We start from the raw sequence: 7,832 nt of genomic DNA, 5'->3' as shown, positions 1-7,832 counted from the left end.
ATGTTTCCCAGACAGTTTGACCATAGAGCCCTCATCTTTCTTTAAATCCTTCAGTACTTACTGTCCCTATCATTATTTGGTAATTGTCATAAGTTACCTTATGCTGGAAATGACCTTCTTTTATTGTCCCCACTTATACAGTGTGATAGAGGACTTCCATGTAATTGCATGGTTTCATATTTATATCATAGTTTGTACTTTATATCTTGCACATCAAATAGTAATTGGTTGATGAATACATAAAATGCTTTTCTTCTTACTTCCTGTGAAATTCTGACAGGATTGATGACTCTTGAAATCCTTTTCCTCTTTAAGTTTCCAAGATACTAAAGTATCACGGAAGAGCCTTTGTAGGTTTCGGTAAATGTTATTTATTCTAATTTCCTAGAAAAGCATTTAACCTTGAAGTTAGATTAAATAAATGACAAATAAATACAATAAATGGCATACAAATAAATGATAAATTTCACATTTATTGTCTTGTCATATTGAATAGGAGTCAACTTTTGAATTTAAATATACTCCCCTGGAATAAGGTATTTGTAGATCACAGGAATCAGATTCTGTATGCGATTGCTAAATCGCTTCAGTCGTATCTGACTCTTTGCGACCCTATGGATCGTAGACTGCGAGGCTTCTCAGTCCATGGAATCCTCCAGGTAAGAATACTGAAGTGGGTTGCCATGCCCTCTACCAGAGGATCTTCTTGATCCATGGATCTAAACCACACCTCACGTCTCTTGCATTGGCAGACTGGGTCCGTTACCACCAGCGCCACCTGGCCCCTTAGTATTAGTAGAATCCCTCGCCTTAATATGACTTCATCTCTCAGTATTCTCATGATCTGGTGAATCTACTACATCAATTTTGAAATATTTGGCCCCCACACCATACACACCCCCCAAAAAAGAAACCAAACAGAAAGCTTGTCTAGCATAACAACCCATAGTTGCTATCCGGAAAATTAACCTTTAATAAACATTCTTTTTAATGGTAAGGAAGAGAAAAAGATAAGAAGAGAGGAGAGATCCAATGAAGACTAAATTGGAGGAGGAAAGGAGAGAAGAGCTGTTAAATAATTTATTTATCACATTTGTTCAAGGCAGACTGTATGCAAGAAACTATCAGGATAGTTGTAAGGGCCATTTTAATGAGGTTTGGAGTCGAGGAGAGAGATTGGACTCAACTCTGAATACAACAAGGAAAAGTGGGAATTCATAGTCAAGGAGCTGGGAGTGGGGTGGGGACGTGCAGTGGATAGAAAATTAATTAAGATGAAACATTGAGGACAAGGGGAGGATTCTAGCAAAAGAGATTTTAAAGGATACTTGCTGAAGGCAGGCTAGGGCTATCAGATATCAAGGGTGAGAAGATATCCAGGGTAGGGCACTCTGGCTAAACTGACATCACAAGATTTCTGTTCAGCTGAACAACAGAGAGATGAACACAGAAGTCTTAAAGTCATGACCTTGTTGCCAAAAACCTCAGAAGAGGCTGATTAGGATTTGGTCAAGCAGAGAATCTTTATCACATGAAAAAAGGAAGGAATACAGATGTGATTTTGAAGCTTCTTTACAAATGGCATCCATGAGGTGTATAATCTTCCCATATGATTCTGGAAAAGGAAAAAAAAAAAACAGTCCAAATTAAGCAATTTTTAAATTTGAGAGTGTTTGTAGCACCATCATCTTGTGATTTTTGTTTTGCTAGCAAAAATTCCCAATGAACTTGCACCTCCAAAACTGCATATTGCAAAGCACATTCAGTATGTCATTCTATGTACACAAAAGATCAGGAGACATATTTAAGTAATTTTGAAGGTTAAAGATATTATAATTAATTATTATTATAAGGGTCTTGAAAGGCATAAAACTTTGACTTGAAATTCTGAAAGCTGGAAAAGTATGCATGTTGCTTTTGTTTTATTTGTGTTTTGATTTATTTATTATTAAAGACTTTTATTATTTCTGTCAACACACTTGATTTCCAAAACTAAAAAAAATCATAAATTAAGAGTTTCTTATTGGAGACTTATTTACCCTTAGAATATAGCTTTTTTGTCTTAATATATGTATATACAAAAATAAAACATTTATCTCTAGTAGGAACTACATTTCCATGATCCTTGGCCTGTCTTTTATAATAGCTCAGACAATTTGGGAGCAGGGAGCCATTATATTACTGATTCTTTGCCAAGTTTCCTGGAAGTATAGCATATAGAAGTCCTGGCCTCCATATTAAAAGTGGATTATATGTTATGTTCTTTTACTTAACTTTTACTTAACTCACCCATTAATTGATCACTTATCAGGAGAATAGGACCAAACTCACAGTCGACATAAAATTTTGCTTTTCCCAAAGCCTGTGAAATTGGCCTAGCTAGTCGGAATATTTATGGAATATTACAATATCCCTCTGGATCCTAATCCTATTTTTTTCTGATTCTTCAGTAGCTAATATAATTTTTTGCATAGCAGAAGATTAATAACAGATGTCCTGAATATTTTAAATGCAGTAGTATCCAGTATGTTTTTGCATATATGTATTTCCTTTCCTGCATTTGTTTTCAAGTGTTCTTCCTTTCCAATGCATGGAAATTGATATTTCTATCTGTGAAATACGTGACAATCATATGGCACTGTGTCATTTTTTCCATTGACCCCTAGTATAAGTGCTGTCAAAACTTAGCATAAAACTGTGAAATCACTGCCTTGCTGGGACACAGATGGAAATGAATTTTTATTATAAGGGAACAGGAAGACAAACTTTGCTTCCAGTCTTGTATGACTACGTATAATATATGGAATTAGTAGGGAGTTTGCCTCTACTATAAATGATAGTAGGCTGAGTCACTGCCAGACTAGAAAGTGGGAGATTTTTGTGCCTAAGTCTGTCTTTGGTAAAATCTAATGACATAATCAAACGGAATTATGCTCTCATAAAGAGATATTTCGGTTGCCTTCCAGTCTAATGCATTTTATAAGATTTCAGAGATTTGTTTTAGCCAAATTTCAGGCTATTGACTTCTTAAAAGTAACTGTTCTTAAAAGCACATGTTAGGACCATATTGTCTGCCTGGTTTGGCTTTGTGTTCACCCATCCTCTCCTGAAATAGCTTGAATAGTGTACTCACATGCACACAAATAAAGTAAGGAAGTGAGGAAATCTTTGATCATGTAATGCACATGGGTAGGTATCTTGAGTTGAACTGTATTTCTCCAAAATTTATATGTTGAGGCCCTAACCTTCAGTACCTCAAAGTGTGACCTTATCTGGAGATAAGATCTTAACAGGGGTCATTAGAATAGGCCTCTTTTGGGGTCCTGGACCGAATTCCAACCCTGGGGAGGAGGAGTACCTTCAAACTCTTCGGATACCAGCAGGATGTCCTACAACTCAACTCAGTTCTGACACTATCTGCTAGAGATGCGGTCCGATCCCACAGGTTAAGGGTTCAGTCCTACGGATCTGTTCCCTCGCCCCCTACATCCGAAGTCAGTCACAAGTCTAGCTTGTCACTGTGCTTCTGACTCACTAGCTGTACATGGGGGCTTCCACAAGCCCTTCTTGGGATTTCAGACGCTATGCCCAAATCCAGGCTGTTACCTGTACTTTTGAGCAGCTGCCTATAAATCAGAGGTTTCCACAATTCCCTCCTTCCTTCAGTTCAGTTCAGTTCAGTTCAGTTCAGTTCAGTCACTCAGTCGTGTCCGACTCTTTGCGACCACATGAATTGCAGCACGCCAGGCCTCCCTGTCCATCACCAACTCCCGGATTTCACCCAAACTCATGTGCTTTGAGTCAGTGATGCCATTCAGCCATCTCATCCTCTGTCATCCCCTTCTCCTCCTGCCCCCAATCCCTCCCAGCATCAGGGTCTTTTCCAATGAGTCAACTCTTTGTATCAGGTGGCCAAAATATTGGAGCTTCAGCCTCAGCATCAGTTCTTCCAATGAACACCCAGGACTGATCTCCTTTAGAATGGACTGGTTGGATCTCCTTGCAGTCCAAAAGACTCTCAAGAGTCTTCTCCAACACCACAGTTCAAAAGCATCAATTCTTCGTCCCTCAGCTTTCTTCACAGTCCAACTCTCATATCCATACATGACCACAGGAAAAACCATAGCCTTGACTAGACAGACCTTTGTTGGCAAAACAATGTCACTGGTTTTCAATATGCTATCTAGGTTGGTCATAACTTTCCTTCCAAGGAATAAGCATCTTTTAATTTCATGCCTGCAGTCACCATCTGCAGTGAATTTGGAGCCCCCCAAAATAAAGTCTGACACTGTTTCCCCATCTATTTCCCATGAACTGATGGGACTGGATGCCATGATCTTAGTTTTCTGAATGTTGAGCTTTAAGCCAACTTTTTCACTGTCTTCTTTCACTTTCATCAAGAGGCTTTTTAGTTCTTCTTCACTTTCTGCCATAAGGGTGGTGTCATCTGCATATCTGAGGTTATTGATATTTCTCCCTGCAATCTTGATTCCTGCTTGTGCTTCTTCCAGTCCAGAGTTTCTCATGATGTACTCTGCATATAAGTTAAATAAGCAGGGTGACAATATACAGCCTTGATGTACTCCTTTTCCTATTTGGAACCAGTCTGTTGTTCCTTGGGTTTGATTAATTTGCTAGAATATTTCACAGAACTTGGAGAAGCATTTTACTTCCTAGATCACAGGTTTACTAGAAAGGATAATAACTCAGGAACAGCCAGATGGAAGAGATGTTCAGGGCCAGGTATGGGGAAAGGGTTGAGGAGTTTCCATGTCCTCCCCTGAGCACAGCACTCTCAAAATCTTCCTGTGTTCACCAGCATGGAAATCATTCTAAAGAGGGCAGAGGTTGCATACTTCCAATTAACTATGGAAAAGCATAGCTATGTGTCCTGATCTCTTGATTTTTCCTGGGAAACCAGAAATCTAGAGTTCTTTTTTATTCAAACCTCCCAATTAATGCTTTTTAAGTTGTGGAATCTAAGGAAAACTTGCCTGTGATGTTGTTTTGGACTAGCGGCTTCCAGTTTGTCACCTTACACTACCCATGCTTGAGACTCTCTTTCCCAGCACCCCTCAAATTCATGATGTCACCTCTTGTGTACTTCAAAACTTTGTGGGATTAGTAATGCATATATCAACTTCCTGAGAGTTTTGTCAGCTTGTCCTTCAATCAGTGAAACCTTGAACTTTTCTGGTGTGGCAGGTGATAATAAGTTCATATAAGCACCCAAGCTTGTGATGAAAGTGAAGGAAGGGCTAAGGGGGTAGTAGCGCTGCACCATCTAATGTGATTTCTACACTGTTCTCATTGACTTCTTTTTCATAAAAGGTTTTTGGAAATTTGCCTTATGAATGCCAAAGATTTGATGTTAACAGATCCTTAAACTGTCATTAAGATAATTCAGGTTATAATGGCTAGAAGTGTGAGAGGGGGAACAGCATTGAGTTTATCAGAGTACTATGAAAATTGAATAATACTGTCACATTATATAAATCATGTACGAATCATTTGCAAACTGAAGGTCATAATAGGACTTCAAGACATTCTTAAGCCACTGTCTACCACCAGAACATCTCTGCTATCCATCTATCTTTTGTTCTTGTCTCTGCAGTGGCCATCATGTAATGAAACATGCAGATTACAACTTATAAGCCTTTTTTGGGGGGAAGTCACATTACACAGTATCTTTATAACGTGGTGAAGTGAGCTCTGGAATATATATATATATATGCATGTATATATACACACATATATAAAAGAAATGACTTATATATATGTGTTTGTGTATATATATAATATATATATTAAGGAAGTGACTTGTATATGTGTTTTTGTGTATATATACAATATATATATATTAAAGAAGTGACTTGCACACATATAAACATTAGTTATATTTATTATGAGTCTATTCATCTTTTTAAAGGACATTTTTTTAGCTAATTTGTCCCTTATACCCTTTTATGTGTAATCAAATTATATGAGGGAACTAGCTAGTTAATTAAATGGAGATTTAGTTGATGAATTTCTTTGCTTTGTTCTTTTATCTTACCATTGAAGCCCTTTACATCCATCTTCTTTAGCTTAAGAACTTTTGGATGTAACCATGATTTATGATCTACAATGGAACAGTAGCCAGTATCTAAAAACATCTGCACTTGAGCCATCTGTTCATGCCTAAATACCAGATGCTATATATGTTGAAAATTTATATTTACTGAAATTGCCTTAATACTTGTACTTGCCTACTTACAACACTGCAGCTAACAAAAAAACACAGAAATGTTCTTGAGTCATGGATGGATTAAAAGAATTTTATTATCTCTCTCAGAACATTAAGCATAATGACCTGGCAGATAATAGCGGAATATAATGGAACTTTATCTAAGCACTTAAAGGTTGTGGCTGGTGAAAACAATTGGTTCTGTGATTAGGTAAATTTTTCCTCAACAGAAAGCAACAGGGAAGATGCCCATTACCAGTAGCCATGGAACTGAAGGAGCACCCTTATAAATATTTTCAGCATGTTGACAGGCATTGTGTGGGAGAAGGAAAGAGTACTGTATTAGATGTATTACAGTTCAAAAGGCATCTTTTTTTTAAACTGACTGTGCCAGCTCTTAATTGCTGCACTCTTAATTGTGGCACGTGGAATCCAGTCCAGTATGCGACCAGGGATCAAACCCAGGGCCCCTGTACTGGGAGAATGGAGTCTTAGCCACTGAACCTCCAGGAAAGTCCCACAAAAGACTTTTTATCACAGAAATGACAAGTATTCCTATAGGAAATAAAAAGAACTCTTTAAGCCCCCGCCCCCCCCCCCAACTTTTCCCACACGTATTATATTTTATCTCAGGATTCATTTTTGCCCTGTTTCCTGAATAGCTGTCCTAAGCAATTGATTCCTATGGAGTTGATTTCAGTATTTATGTCTTATTCCTTAAATTTTAAATGTCTGCTTTGCCCTTGCACTTGAAAAGCTTCTACACAGATAATGAAACTGAGCAAGGAGAAACAGAAACTATGGAAGAAAAGTATACTGGATAATGAGTTCTTAGTTGGCATTGTACACAGAAAGATAACTAACCTTCCACATAAGAGAATTGGAATTTAAAAGATTCTCAGGAGAACTCTCTGTCAAAATAGATTATACTGAGCATCTGTCATTGTTGCCTGGAACTTGCGATTTATTTCTTTAGTTGGAGAGCTAGCTCCAATTAATCTTTAAATCCCTTAGAAAGAGACTGACTAATGAATATTACACCTTAGAATGTCTCTCTGAAAAGACTAGTGGCCTTAATAATATGAGAAAGCAAATCTGTACTCAACAACAAAAAAAATACCCGGAAAAATGTTGTATGTAACTATATGACTATATATGTGTACGTGTTTTGCAGTTGTTCTTTTTATACATTGGAGGAGGCAAAGCTCATCTGTTCCAGCTTCATTTCCTGATTTTACATAAAGTTAAGCTGTATTACCTGAAGTATAGCTTAACCTTTGCAAGGCTGTGGTACAATAACCTCCAAACCAGGAACCAAGACACAGATTGAACAGCACTCTTTCTTAACTCAGTTTACTGTATTGTGCATACTTACACGTGTTATTATGAGCAGTTACATACTAATATTTTTCTAAATAAATTCAGACTCAAGAATTTTTATTAAGTAGAACAAAAAAGTAAGAGAAAATATCCTAAAACATTTTAGAAATATTACATTTTAAAAGGGCAGTAGCAAGAAATAAACTTGAAAAATAATTCCAAACCTTATGGGCTACAGGAAAAGAGACACAGATGTATAGAACAGTCTTTTGGATTCTGCAGGAGA

The sequence above is a fragment of the Capricornis sumatraensis genome, chromosome 9 (genome assembly GCF_032405125.1).
Source record: "Capricornis sumatraensis isolate serow.1 chromosome 9, serow.2, whole genome shotgun sequence".
Classification (NCBI taxonomy): Eukaryota; Metazoa; Chordata; class Mammalia; order Artiodactyla; family Bovidae; genus Capricornis; species Capricornis sumatraensis.
This window is presented reverse-complemented; position numbering follows the sequence as displayed.